This window comes from Melozone crissalis, unplaced genomic scaffold, assembly GCF_028551555.1.
Source record: "Melozone crissalis strain CALT ecotype California unplaced genomic scaffold, PUWL_Pcris_2 ptg000004l_1, whole genome shotgun sequence".
Classification (NCBI taxonomy): domain Eukaryota; kingdom Metazoa; phylum Chordata; class Aves; order Passeriformes; family Passerellidae; genus Melozone; species Melozone crissalis.
In genome coordinates, this window is record NW_026535782.1 from 23,512,792 (window position 1) to 23,527,692 (window position 14,901).

Below are 14,901 nucleotides of genomic sequence, written 5' to 3' on the forward strand. Positions count from 1 at the left end.
AAACACTCCACTAGCTCCATCTTCAGATATCCATTTAAAATTTTATTCTTCCGTTATAGTACAGCAAATTAATATTATATGTTTAGCAAGAGTAGATCATAACTAATGCATTGCAGTAATCACAAAAATGTCAGTGTATATGATGTCTGCTGATACAAAAGCTATATATACTATATGCACCAATTATATGAATTATGGAAATTATGGAAATTATGGAAGTATACTTTTATTTGTCCTTTTACATTAAATTTTGAATTCTGATACATGATTTGTAGTTTGAATTAATATTTTAGGTCATGGGTGTAAAACAATAACAATAATATCTGATGTGTGAAGAAATTAGAGAGAATAATAGACTAGAATCATTCAAATTATTTTAATAATAATTTAAAAATAATTGACAGTTGATAAACTGTTGGTATTCTGTAGATCTCAAATTTAAGAGTGGAGAGACCACAAAATGGAAAAGGGTTGGCTCTGAGGTTGCAGAAAAAGAGAAAACATTAAACTTGCAGTTTTTAATTCAGCAAGTTCAACTTATTTCTCTGAGTAGAACTATATCGATGTTCTGGTTTGTGGTGAGGACAAATTAGTGGCTTAGAGAGTGAGTTAAACTCAATTCTAGCTTGCTGCATTGTTTAAGCTTCATATTTGTAAACATTTAGACTGAATATTAATTTTATTAGTGTGAGTACTCAGAGTATCAGGTACTTTTTTTTGTAGAGCATATTATGCAAAGTTATGTCTCTTTTTCATCAAAACCCTCTTTAAAGCTCAGCACAGTGAAATATATTGCTGTGGGGTCTAGTAAGATTATGCTCAAGTATTAGAATGCTGTGTATAAGTATTCACAAGAATTGCTCCCTTAGTTTGAATACTGAAATACTTGTTGAGAATGAGGAAGAAACTGTAAAACATTGATGATTGTTCTTAGGCAGATATTCTTTGAAGTCAGGAGGCATTTCAAAATGTCAGACTGTGTATGTCTTTCTGTGAACTGATATTTTAGTTTAAAAGAAGGGAAATACATAATACAGAAATGGTATTTAATGAATATTAAACCATACACATTTTTCTAATTTGAAATTTGTGTACTTAAAAAGCATTTACTACAAAGTTGAGTTTATACATCACTGTTAATATGTTATAATTTTTACTTGAAAGCCTTTTGAAAAGAAAAAAGGAAAAAATTATGCTATTGAGCACTTATGTGAATGTATAGAATTGTACAGGCACTGTTTGCATAGAAATTCTAATAATCTGCGAAGTATGAAATCAAGGTGTCTTGTTGTACCCTGTGAACTTGTATCACTTTGTACACAGTGCCACAGCTGATAATGCAAAAAAGCAACATTTCTCAACCAAATCCTATTTTGTAATCCCCTTTAACCTGCTTTTCCATTAATTTATATTAGTGTCTCATAAGTTAACCACTGGTTTGAATGTAGCACTACAAATGAATACTGTCTTTTATGGTATAGATAACCTTATCCACAACAATAGCTGTATTTTTAGGAGATGATATGGTAATTCTTTACATGAACACACAATGACTAGTTGGGTCAGGGTGAGTTTGCATAATGGAATGAGCTCCCTACAGTTGTTTCCAGACACCTTGATAATGAGAAGTGGCATGAATGTTTAATTTATTAATTTCTTTCCACTCAGAAGGACAGAATGAACTGGTTTTTTAATTTCTGTTTCTCTAAGTTTTCAAATGAGTTTAACTTTTTTGTTTTTAAGTAATATTCAATTTGGAACATCAAAAAAAAGTTAAATTCTTGGTGTTAAGAGAATGAATGAAAGATAAATTAATTACCTTGTAAATTGCAATAACAACAGTCTGATTTTAATGCAGCTTAACTATTTTAGAAGTCAATTGGTGGTCAAAACTAATGTTACCATGAAGCAGAATGAGCAAAAGCAATAATCCTCATAGTGACTGCAACTGATTGTGACCTTTTGCATCTATCATGTTATTAGAAAATTAAATAATTTTCTTCTTCAAGGCCAAAAACTTTTAAGCTCTCAGCAGACACATCAAGTTCTGCTCATAAAACCTTTCGCCTTAAAGCAAACACACAAGAAGAATTAAAAGAACTGAACTAATTAATTTTCAACACAAACAACAGATCTGTACTATAAATGACTGAACTGTTTAAGGAGTTGCTAGACAATTTAAGAAGTTCTTTGAATTCTAGGACTTGACTGTGGCTTAAAGCCAGGCCTCCAAGACCGGTGCTGCATTAGAATTAGAGTTCCTTCTGGACAGCATGTGCTGCAACAGGAAGTCTACCAACCTGTGAGATGGAACAGCATATTCCCATCTGTTGCTGGCCAGCTGTCCTGTACATACCCCTCCTTTTCATGAGATCAGCCTGACAGCAGTAGTTATGCTCTTGAGCCATCATGCAGCTGAGCTGCAAACATGAATCACAAGGGGTAGGTGCACTTCACAGCCACTTTCCTGTCTAAAATTCAGTCCTTGGGTGTGTTGGGCTTTCTAGCTTTGACCCAGAAAAATATTTAGTGTGTGTTTGTGTCACTGAATCATTGAGGAGTTTTTCCTCGAGAGAAGAATAAAGGCCTTGTTAGGACTTCATAATGAGATTGTTTTTTGAATTTTGTTGCTTTGGGGAATATTGTTGGAAGAAATCAGCGCTTTCTTGGTAGCGATTCATTTACAATGCTTGGTAGTTAACCAAGCATTTTATATTTCATCAAATATACTATTGCTTTGTCTCAAGAGATATCACTGTCTCTAAGGACTTACTCCCACATTTGCAAATAATAATTACTCTCCCTTTTTCAAAATGGTTAATTTTGCAATATAATCAGGAAATGCTCTGACAGTGACTGCAAAAGGGCAATTCACAGTGACTTCTGAAATGTAGACCTGTGGGAGCAGGATAAAATACCATGAAAACACCCTTTTAATGTTTGTTTTGAGAGAAAGGAATGTTGATGTGGTTGTTAGGATTATTTGAGGAGTTGGATTTCTAAGGAAAGGGTAATAGTTTTTTGTTTGGTTCCCCCCTGCTCCCACTCCACATTAGGTTTTAGGCAAGGTTCAAAGTTTATTTAGAGAAGTATAATGAAATATAATTCAATCTTCATAGTTTTGCCTAAAACCATGCATCATTAAGCAATTTGCCTTATCATTTATTTGAGTAGGTCATCATGCTTGTATTGTGAGAAATAGCACATAGTCGTCACCTACTATCCTTCTCTACATCATTGTGTTTTTACTATGTCACAGACACTGAGCAGCAAGAGTATGTGACTGATATCATTACATCATCTTTAGATTGAGTGTGAGGAGCTTTTTCATGTATTTCACTTTATTCTGGGTCTCTATTTGTGGTGGCTGTATCAAGTGTTAATTCATTTTTCCACCCTTCCTCATTGCTGTCAGATTCGTTAAAGCTGAAGCGCTTTCCCTGGTTGACGGTAAATGCCAGGTATTTGTGAAAGAAGAGTGTGATAGAAATGTGATTGCAATATGTGATATTGCAAAGGAACCTGATACTTATTAGATAACATAGTGGGTTTGGCTTGTGTGTTTGCTTTGCAGCGTGCACTTCCTTGAGAAGGCAGAGGTGGAGACCTGCTGGTGCAGCCTGGGTGCCTGGGTTTGTGGTAGAAGGGGAGCCCCTGGCAGGCTGTGCACTTCTAGAACTTAGGAGGTAACTCATGTCTCTGCTGCTGGCTAGGCCTTCAATGAAAGCATCTGAATTTGGGCACCAGAAAAAGAGAAACGTAATCTAAACTCAAAATGGCAGGTTCATATAACTTCAGTCTGAAGTCAATGTAACTTCAGCTGAGTGCCTGATGGTGGTGTGCCACTCAAGCAGTATGTGCTGGGTGCATTAGGTCAAGAGAAGGAGGCAGAAAAGCAAAACTAGGACATTTGATCTGGGAAAGAAAGCCTTTTCGAGCCTCTTAGGATTGGCTCTTTTGCTCAAAGGGAGTGATGGCAGACACGAAAACATGCAGTTGAAAGGCAAAAGAACTGGGGAGGTAATTGGTATGAATTATGTGATGTATGTCATGAAAAAGGCTCTATGAGAAGCAGCCAAAAATCCCTTCCTGTTGGTTTTTTCTGGATTAGGACAAAGGGATGGGACTATAAGATTAAAAAAAAGCTTTTTTTGGTGCATGGTTAGCCAAGTTTAGCTATTTCAATGCAGAAATCCTTAAGCTGCAAGAGAGAAAGCCATCATCCTTCTCCCTGTTGCTAAAAGCACTCATCTTAAGGCTAAAAGTCAACTTGAAAAATTTTATTTTTTCAGGACAAAATTTCACCTTATGCAAATCAGAAGAATAAGCATAGTGTGAGGAAGAAGCAGTTTTTCATTTCATCCACTTTCATGCCCACCAAAGAAGTACTTTAAGATATTGAGTAGAGAAATAAAGAAAATGGAAAAGAGAAATTCCCATCTGATGGAATTGGGAATCTTTAAAGAGTATTTTAACCAAACATGACATTACAGACACTTTAAATCACTAATGACAAGTAGACGATTGCTGTGCTAAAATAGGGATATAATAAAACAACCATTTTGGGCTGTCTGGGCTTTTGGGTGTCTCCTTCTGTAAGTTAAATGGCTTGAAATCTTTATTTAATATTTTATCTCTGACTTATGAGGAAAACTTTCCATAATGTATGAAAATATTGAAGTTAATTACAGTCTATAAAAAAAAGTGTTGTGGGATGCATTGCAAACTTCCCATAAAACAGGTTGTTTTCTGTCCCTTGATAAGTATTTTATTTGTTCAAAACTATCCCATGATATTAATTTTTAAGTTGGCAAGAATGATGTAGATCAACAGTGTACTAACATCTGGCCACATAGTGCAGCTGAATTAGTTGTGTGATAGAAGTAAAAGAAAATGGCATGCAGATATACATAATTTTAGGCTCAAGTGCCCAGTATTCTTGTGTAGTGCTGATTAAACAGACTAACAAAGAAACATTTTATATATAGGAGAATACCATTAGTTCCAAAATAAAATTACTGTAATTTAAGCAGTTGATGCAAATGGAGGAAAAATGTGCTGCTAGCCCTGTGTGCAATCAAATCATGCTGTAAGGCTCATATTTGGCAGGTATTGTAGGATTGAAAGAGAAGATTTGAAGAGAAATTACAAGTCCTTTCCAAATAGAAGCATTATACATACCACAGTGAAACAGAACAATGACAGAAATGCAGCTTCATTAGTCATTGCATCTGTATCTGATGAGGCAACAAATCACTTCTAAAACCTGAAGTAACAGCTGATATCTGTTCTTGGGGAACATCTAATTTCGAGCAGGTTGCTGAAGGGCAATTCAGGCTTAAGTTCACAGAAAAGTAGGTATGCATTAATTTTGTTATGTTACATGGGAAATGTAGTTTTTTAGCTACATATAAAGTCCTCATTCTTCTTTCCCTGCTACCCATAACATTTAAGAAGTTTAAAATATTTTTCTGTATGAATAACTATCCTTATGTGTGTATCCTGATGGCCACATATAGTGGGGCATCACACAAAAAACATTGCTGATGAATCTGAGGGTAATTTTAAACTAGTGAGCTAGATCTTGGTTTGTGAGATACCTCATTGTGGTATCTCAAAATGCTAGGCAAGAGAGAACTGTTCTTTCACATGAAGGCTTACTTCTAATACTTCCTCATTTCTTATGAGGATAGTGCCTGAACTTGCTTTGAAAGCACTGCTTTCTTTTTTCATGGTGAGTACTATTATTTCTGAAGTATGTTTGACTCTATAATGAACTGGAAGGAGGATTTTTCTTAACCTGTAGCCTGATTTAGAAGTGCCTAGGTACTGGCACTTAGCCACTTGTTAATCTTTTCTTTTGCTGTACAGTATGAACAGTACAAACGTGATTCTGCTTGTTCAGAACTGAAAAGGCATGTCAAGCATTACAAGTGCTAGATTTCTATAGACAGTATTTTTGGGAGGAGATGTCAGGAAGAAATGTTGAAAGCATTACAAGTTATAAAAGTTATTTGCATTACATTAATATTGCCACAAAGCTACCTGTTGTTACATCAGCACATTTCTTCAAAAATTTTTTGTACTTATTTTAAACTTTTTGTCTCCTCTTCTTTATTGATTTATTTTCACCTTGATTTCTTTTGCATTAAATTCCCACATCTCTGTATTAAAAATCAGAAATACCTTACCTGTTTAAACGGTTATTAGGATAAAATTTATCATGGAAATCTCAAGGGCATATATAGCTTTTTTCAGTTTTTGATCATCTCAGCATATTTATGAATAGAGAACCAACTTTTTTTCCTACCTATGCCCTGTAAGTGTGGATGAAGTCCATTAAGGATAATGAACTGATGCTATAATGATATAATAATCAAATGTCACTACATTCTTCGAGCTTCAAGCTTGCTTTACAAATTTCTCATTTCAGCATTTACCATGATGTGCAAACCTGTTAATAAAAACAATTTCATTGTAGAATTATTGTAATCTATAGGATAACAAGCAGTCATGAAAGTAATTAAAAGAATAGCAGTAAGCCCACATTCAGGGAAGCAGTTATTTACTGTGACTTTCCTTTCAACTTTTGTCACATGTGGTTTTCACAAGGTTTCTTTTATTACCCTGTGCAGTTGCCACAATAACAACATGTCTGTTGTTGGAAACCTCAGGCTGTATTTGTCCCAGGCATACCATGCAAGAAGGAAAATTGTTCTTAAGCCATGCTGTAGTACAGCATACCTTGCTTCCTTTGTCTGGATTCAGGCAACTGAGGGTGGTTCAGCATGTTTCCTGTTAGTATAAAATTTACTTCCACACCATTTTTGATGGATCATTAATTATTCTTGTCAGGTAGCAGCAAACAATTTTGTACTTAAGGTCCTGCAGCAGGTTTTGCAGGATGTAGAGTTATTGCTGGGCTTAAGTGGAACAGAACTAAAATAAGTCTGGTTTTGATTTGCTTTTATACCTTTTAACATAATTTTCAGTGTTTCTCACTGTACTTTATTTTCCTTTTTGCTCATGTTTCAAAAAATACTACACACCATGCTTAAATTACTTCATGCCATGCTTAAATTGGTTTGGGTACATATAAAATAATGTGTTGGATTGTAAATACTTTGATCCTATTCTTCATTTGCATTATCAAGGTTAAGTTTCATATATATATGCTTAAAATGAAAATTTCAGTTTTAAATTTGGAAAGTGAAATGAGCATCATTGCTACTTAATGACTTCTGATTTAAGAGAAAATTTTGAAATACTTGTTCAGTGCCTTGCATACATGGAATCATGTTTCTATTACCTTACATCCTAATTATACCATGTTACTTTGCAAAATGTGTTTTCTACAGTTTCTGAAAATAAGTCTTTACTTTGGCATGACATGAGTTTAACACTGAGAAATTGAGATTCATTAAATAACTAGTTGATTCAAAAAATAATTTCTGAGTCCTCACTGAAACCTAAACAGTTGTAAGATACTTTTTCTAGAGAAGTTTTTTTTAGCATTTGCATGCACAGATGAGACAGACATGCATCAAACAGTGAATGAAGCTGGAGAATTCTTTCAACAGGTTTTAAAATAATATTGATTTTTTTTGTTTACCTATTTAATTCAATTTTTATTTTCAATTACTTTGTCATCAACATTAATGTTTCATATAACTTTTGTCTCAGACATATTGGCGAAAAAATAAATCCACCGCCCAAGTTTCATATAGGTTTAATTGTTGGACACTGCTATTAAAAGAATCTGAAGAAAAGCATGTGAAAAGTTTTACATAAATTTTTTGGTTGGTTTGCTACCCTCTTTGTCCCCCTGCCCTATATTTAAGACTTCTGAAATTAAGGGAAGGAAAAAAGGTTTATGGTAGATATTTCTCTCCTCTGGCCCTAGTTATTAACTCCTTTTGATATTCCTCTCTAATTTGGTTCAGGATCTGATTGTTCAAGGTAAAAAAACAACTTTGTTGCTATGCTTTCTTCATTATAGCTGTGGCTGTGCTCATACTATGTTGACCTGCAGTGTTTTGGAGAGGCCCATGCATCTGTATTTCTAGCAAGAAATAACAAATCTGATAACTGTAAAGAAGGACCTGGGTATATGCTGGATTCCAGGAAACAAATTAAAGAGTAAGAAAACTGTTACAGAGAATAAAAGTTACCTAAATCTAGTGTTTCACCACTTGAAGAAGAAAGTATCAACTAACAAATATCCCTGAAATTCTGTGTTTATTAAGTTTTCCAAATGGAACCCAGCAGTTTTGCCCAGATGGCTATATTGTTTCCTATATCTGTTGAATGATTTCACAGTTGAAAGCTTTCTGGCGTGGCAGTTCTTCTCCAGAAATGGCATGTTGTTCTGTGCTGGTCAGCTGAGGTGAGAATGGCTATTGGAAAAAGTGCTTCAGGGTGCCAGCAAGCCGCAAATAGTTCTCTAAAATACCTGTGACTGTGCCATGTAGTAGAAAAGAAAGGTGCCTTTAATTTTGTGTGAAAGCACAGGATTTGTATCTGGCATGACTAGAAAAGGACAGAAGGAAAATGACAACTGAACACCACAGAATATGCAAACCATGCTGGGAGGGGAGAGTCGAGTGCTTCTTTTCTAAGAAGTGCATAAGGTTATACATGTTGCTGAGCCTGCCCACATTTTCTTGCATAATCCTTTCCACCTCCTTGCATGACTTAACTCAGAATATAGTACAAGCAGGGTCAATGAGGGTGAACCAAAAGCTCTGGTCATGAGACTAAAAGGTGACCTTGTTATGCTGTGGTGCCAAATCTCAGCTGAGGCCTCCTGAGAGATCCTTGAGTTGAGTTTAGCACAAATACTAAAATATTGGAGAAATAGGAGACTGTTTAAATAAGATCAATGTGATGAAGAAACCAAGCCTTCAAAAAATGTTATGTATGCAATGCTGATCTCTCAGAATGCTTTCCTGTTTTTCCATGTTTTTTTGTTTTTTTGTTTTTTTTTTTAATGAGGAAATTCTACTTTGGCACAGAAAAATACTAATCTGCTCCTCTTTCTCTGTGTGTGTCTTTTAAGGAAGGATTTGCTCATGCTGTAAGATGCAAACAGGCAATAGTTTGATAAGTGCTCAATATGTGGACTTTGCATGTATAGTTTCAGCTAAGTGATGTGTAACACCAAAGCCAGCATTGATTTCAATTTTTCCAGTAAATCAGGAGATTTCAGGATGATTACTAGACTTTTTTACAGATTGATTCTTTCATTTGCAATATATAAAAAGAAAGGATTTTTGCTACATTTTTATTCCAGATTTTCAAAATCCAGATGTCATATTTTTCCAGTAGAATGACTTCAATATTGGATTTCTACTTGGCCCGCTGAAGATGGAATATGTTGTATTCAGAATAATCAAGAATATGTATTTCTTTGCCTAGGAAAAATAATGTGAGATGAGCTGCAGAGGGACTGTTGCTAGCATACAGTTAACAAATTAACACTACTACTAGGCTTCATTTGCTTGCAATTAAAAATATGATTGGCATTGATATCACCAAGATTGTACTGAAGACAAAGGGGAATATTTTAAAAAAAACTGGAGTATTAGCTTTAATCTGCAATGGTTTCACATATCACTGAAACTTCTCATCTGAAATGTTTGCTTTAATGATTTATTTGTCTCTTTTTCAGCTAAAAACAGACTTGTTCACCTTGCAAAAGATATGCATTTATGAATCTTAAATGAGTGTACTAAATGGAAAGAAAAAGTTGCATTAAAAATGGGAGTTCAATGATTTTTTTGCGTGGGAGAAAGTTTGCATGTTTTTTGTAGATTTTATTTTATTTTAATTTTTTTAATCTCATTTCATTTTGGAAGAGAGAGAATTTTCTGAAATAACCTTTTCTCCATTGAGGTGGGTTATTTGTATAAACACAACACTGATGTTTTTTTCATTAATAAGGGAAAATAAATACATTAAAAAAAATGTGAAATTTGAGATTCTCCTCTACCACTCTCATTTTGGAAAGTTTTATGCAGAAACTTTTTTTTATGTTGCCCTTGATTGTTCAAGAGAAACTTCATGGTCTTACAGTATTCTGAACACATAGATTCCCTTGCCTACCTGCAGACAGCCTGCCTGCTGTTTTTTAATCGTTGACACCACTCTGGTGGCAGTGCCACCGTGAGAAACACTTTAAAAATGCAGATAGGTTAAGTAAGTTGTGACTGTGATCTGTGCAAAAGGCAGCTTCAAAGGGCAAAAACAATACAGTGTTAGGGACCTTTCATTAAATAGAATACATAGGCTCTCACTGAAAACTGAATGAGGAAAGAAGAAGCTGATAGACAATATATTGATGGCCAGAACAAAGATAACAACACCAATAATATATATATATATATATACGCACACACACATACACACACACGTATACAGAGAGGGAGAAGCGCTTAACTGTGAGGTTTTCATAGTTGGAGAGAATGGTCTTGTTTGCTATTTGCATTGGAGATGTGTTTTACCAGGTCTCATCATCCTTTAATTCACAATAGTCAAGTTTGATACAGAAAGGAGTATGTTTCATATGTAAGCTTGGTATATGATAATAAAAACAAGCATATATATAAACTAGTAGCCAGCACCTCAAAGAACTGCTGTATAATAGTGGAGGCTCTTAAATTTCTTTTCCTAGTTGGCCTATAGGGCTAAAGTTCTGCTTCTAGCATGGTGAGAAGTGCCCCAGCTTTTATTATGCTGGATGTTTCGCTCTCATTGGGTATATGAAATAAGCAACATGAGGTAATTTTTTAGGTCTGAACTGTTCTACATTTTAGAGATTACGTGTTAAATAATGTGCGACACTTGGCTTTGTTAAGTGACACGGGTAGTTCCTTTTTTTAGGAACGTGGACAATAATTAGGACATTTCTTAATGTTTAAGTTCGCTTTCTATGGAAGAAGATTCTAGTCAACATTTGTTCCCTTCCAGGAGTGAATTTTAATTCTGAGACTATTCAGGACGACATTGTCGGTTGATCTTGATAAAATTGTTCTATTTTGAAGAAAATGTTCTCATGTTCCTTGGCTGCTACAAATACAAGTACTAACAAAATGTACTCTAAGCAGGAGAAATTGCCACTTTGGGGGTGGATATGTAGACTTTGGGTTTTCCTGAAGTGACTGTCTTTCCTCTACAAGCATGAGACAACTGTAACAACAACCAGCTTGCAAAGGTCTTGAGTCTAAATGTTTTGTTTGAAAAACAGATGGATATATGCACATTATTAAGCTCCTTGTGGAATTGAGAGTTGAAAGTCTTGCCTAAAAATACAAGAAAAGTTTAATGCAGAATGAGAGAATGGGTCCAGGTCACCAGAAACCCAAGTCATTGCCTTGATTGGACGATTGTGCTTATAAGTCAGGCATATAATTAAAAGTTTTCAGGTGTGTGCTTAATATTATTGGTGCACTCACAAGTACAGATAATGAAAAGTTAATCATTAAGATAAAAGAATAAATACAGTGGAATCTATAAAAAAAGCAAGAATTTTCAAAAAAAAGAGGAATTAAATGGGTCAATCAACTTGGTACAAACCAATCAACTCACACTGGAGTGGAAATAGCTACAAAAAGAAAGAGCTGACATATACTTTGAAAGACTTAGTACATCTCCGTGCTCTGTGTGTCCTATGCTGGGTATATTGAGCTATTTATAAAATAAACATTGTAATTCAGAAAGGCTGCATATTTTTCACTTTCAGCTCCTCAGCATTGATATCCAGCTAAAACAAATATCTACAACTAATTATTATATTAAATTATATTATATTTACCTGTCTGCACATTCTTCTGTGAAGTGTAACATCCTGGAATGGAGATAATAATTCTATTTTGGATAATGCTTTGTTAATAAAATATGTCTTTTCTTTGTGATTGATAGGGATAAAGACTCCATCTGGAATTGTTAGGGAGCCATTTTAAGTCAGTTCCATGATACAAATATGCCCTAGAGCCATCTTTGCTTAAATAAAGTGCTTAAATAAGCACTTTATTTCAAATGCTTTATTGGCAATTACCAATGATTTTGTAGTTATTTGGCAGTACATGGCAGGGTGATAGAACATTATTTCACATCAGAGCAGGTATGTAGGATATATTAAAGTTAATAAACCATCACTTTGCTCTGTTAACAGACAAGAAAAGTCTATTGAAGTAAGGTGTAAGTGTGCATCGGTTAATCATAAAGACTTTTATATATTGAGAATGTGAACTATGTAATGGTAAGTTATTTTTTCCTTATGTGATTATGAGGGAGGTCTAAGTACAACCTTTTTTTTTAGCCTATGTCAACATCATTACTATGTCTAAGTAATTTTCACAATTTTGAGTGATTTTTTGATATTATATAATCATTATTGACAGAGGATATTGTCCTGTTTTGCTCTCTTAGATTTTTAGAGGAAGATACTGTTGGTAGAGATTTTCTTTCTAACTGTGTTAACTTGTAAATACATTTTTATTATAGTCACCAAATAAATAAGCCACTAAATAATTCCACAGTGTCTGCATTAACATATTTTCCAATAAACTTTGGACACATTCCTCATGCAGAAGCCAAAATACAGCGAATTTCAGTGAATGATATAAACGTGTTGCAGAGGGTGAACATGAGTGACTCAAGGCTCAGAAAAGGGACTTTTCCAAAACTTTCTTGGAAGCAACCCATAGCAATGAAAAATTCAGATAGATGTAGTATATTCTTCCGGAGATTTTTTTTCTTGATCTTTTAAGAAATCAAGATGAACCAGAGCATTCATAAAAGAAAAAATTATGTTCGGTGATTCTGCCACTGGTCTGAAATACATCTGCTTAGCACTAAGTAAGGAGTAATCACTCAGTCTTAATCTTAACCTTAAATCTACTAAAGTATTGCTTTAGCTTTACATGTGTTTTTTGTCCTATGTGCCTCAAAGGATGTGCTTTGTTTTATGTATTTTTTCCTGAATCACAGAAGGTATTCAACTTTATATGACAAGAGTGCTTGTTTGGTTGGTTTTGTATTTATGTTTTCTTATAGTGCTTCTGGTCACAATTTTGGTAAAGTATTCTTATTTAAGAACTGTATTGTAGTTCTGTGTTTGGCTTTTCTAATAGTACTAATTCAGTATAACAGTATAAATATTCTAAGTGAAAAATTCCAAACTATTAATTTCATATCTAAGAACAATTCAATTATTAGAGTACCTGTTCTGTTTTAAAAAGGTTTTATCTTTGTTTATGTGGGACAGCCTTCCAGATTGTCAAATCCAAATGAAGTTCAGGGGAGCTTTTTGTTTTTAAACTTCGGTGAGCACTCATGCTTTATTTTGCAGGAGGTAGGTACATAAGCATCCATAAACCACCACTTACCTGCCTGTTCAAACATGGTGTGTGAAAAGTATGAAAAATACTTAAAAGTATCAAAAGTACTTAAAAGTTTGCCATCATTCAAAATCAGATTTTTGCATTACATGTTATTGCTTTTCTGCTCTGTTATTGTACTGATGGAATCAGTACAATATGGAATCCCCACTCTGTCTTTTCTAGAAATGTGAATGAAGAAGTCTGTATCAGAAAACATTTTATTCACTTACATTCAGAATTTGTACATCATCTTTGCATTTCTATTTTTTTTCTTTTTAATGAAACTGAACTGGCATATGAAAAAGACTGTCTTATTTAGGGATGCTGCTAAAAAAGGTTATGTTTTTCTTTTGATTGGTGGAAGTTAAATAGTACTTTATGTTATTGTGCCATTTAAAATATTCTCAGCTTTCGTGGGTATTATTAATAGCTATTTTTTTAATGTATTTGAACTGGAAATGTATTCAAGACTTCAGCTAACCCTACACAACAGGTTTGGGTCTGATGCAGAACAGATAGAAGGCAGAGCCAATTGAAATACTGAAATAGCCAGAGCCAGATATTATCTCATGTGCTCCCACCTCAAAATCCTGTTTTGCTTTGCAGAGGAGTTGTAGCTTTATTTACATTTTGAAGATGAAAACAACACTCTTTACTTCATCTTTTTCCTCTCTGATACTTGCTCTGGCAATCTGTACATTCTATTAATGTCCTTCTTATCTTCCTAAAAATTCAAGATTTATCAGTGCTGCATCTTTAACAGTCATTTTTATTATGCAGGGGCCAGTCACACTTTTTCCTACAAAGGCCAAATAAAAAACTCTGTGCATTGAAATGTCATTTCATAGGTACTATGATCTACATACTTTGTAGCATTTCCTGATATACACAGGCACAAACCCCCAACTTAAATATGTTTTTCCATCATATGCTTCTTTCATCACGTAAAGGGTGCAGTTAAATGCATGTGGCATTCTACAGACATGATTTTTGAATCAGTAAGTTATACTAGGGAAAAAGGAAAGAAAGTACCCATGCTTTTTCTGTACATAAAAGCCATACAGATTTATTTGGAGGCCATTAGGGCAGAGTTTGTTTTAATCAATGTTTCTTTTTTCATATAAACATTTTGTTGAATGATGAATCTCACAATGCTTAGCTTCAAGGGAAGAAAAGAAAAAGGACAAACCCAAATTCCATATTTAATGTTCAAATTGCAAAATATAATGAAACTGAAATAATAATGCTAGGACTGAATAGAAAATAGATTTTATGCTTGAATCAGATTACAAGAACAACTTCCCCTCAGGAACACCTCACAGTATATCTAGTAATATTTTGAGAAGTAAGAAAAATATTGAAAAGCATGTTTGGAGAAGAATCTGCAGAGGAACAAAATCGTAATTAAACCCAGTCATCCCAGGAGGTGGTGGCTGTTTCATCTGCAGCTGTTGACTGGGATAGGATCTAGCTAAATAAAACATCAATGGAACTCAAATCCATTTACTCCTCTTTGAAG

At 34.3% G+C, this 14,901-nt stretch overlaps 1 protein-coding gene across 3 annotated transcripts in view; it reads left to right on the forward strand.

The window, feature by feature from the left end:
- SLC16A7 (solute carrier family 16 member 7) overlaps window positions 1-14,901 on the forward strand; it is an 80,646-nt gene that overhangs the window by 19,214 nt on the left and 46,531 nt on the right. The window contains exon 1 of one of the 3 annotated variants that reach the window (XM_054276662.1): window positions 2,219-2,442. The exons of the other annotated variants lie outside the window; for them this stretch is intronic. The gene's annotated coding sequence lies outside the window, so the exon portion shown is untranslated. Of the gene's footprint in view, window positions 1-2,218; window positions 2,443-14,901 lie in introns of those variants that run through there. 3 annotated transcript variants of the gene reach the window in all.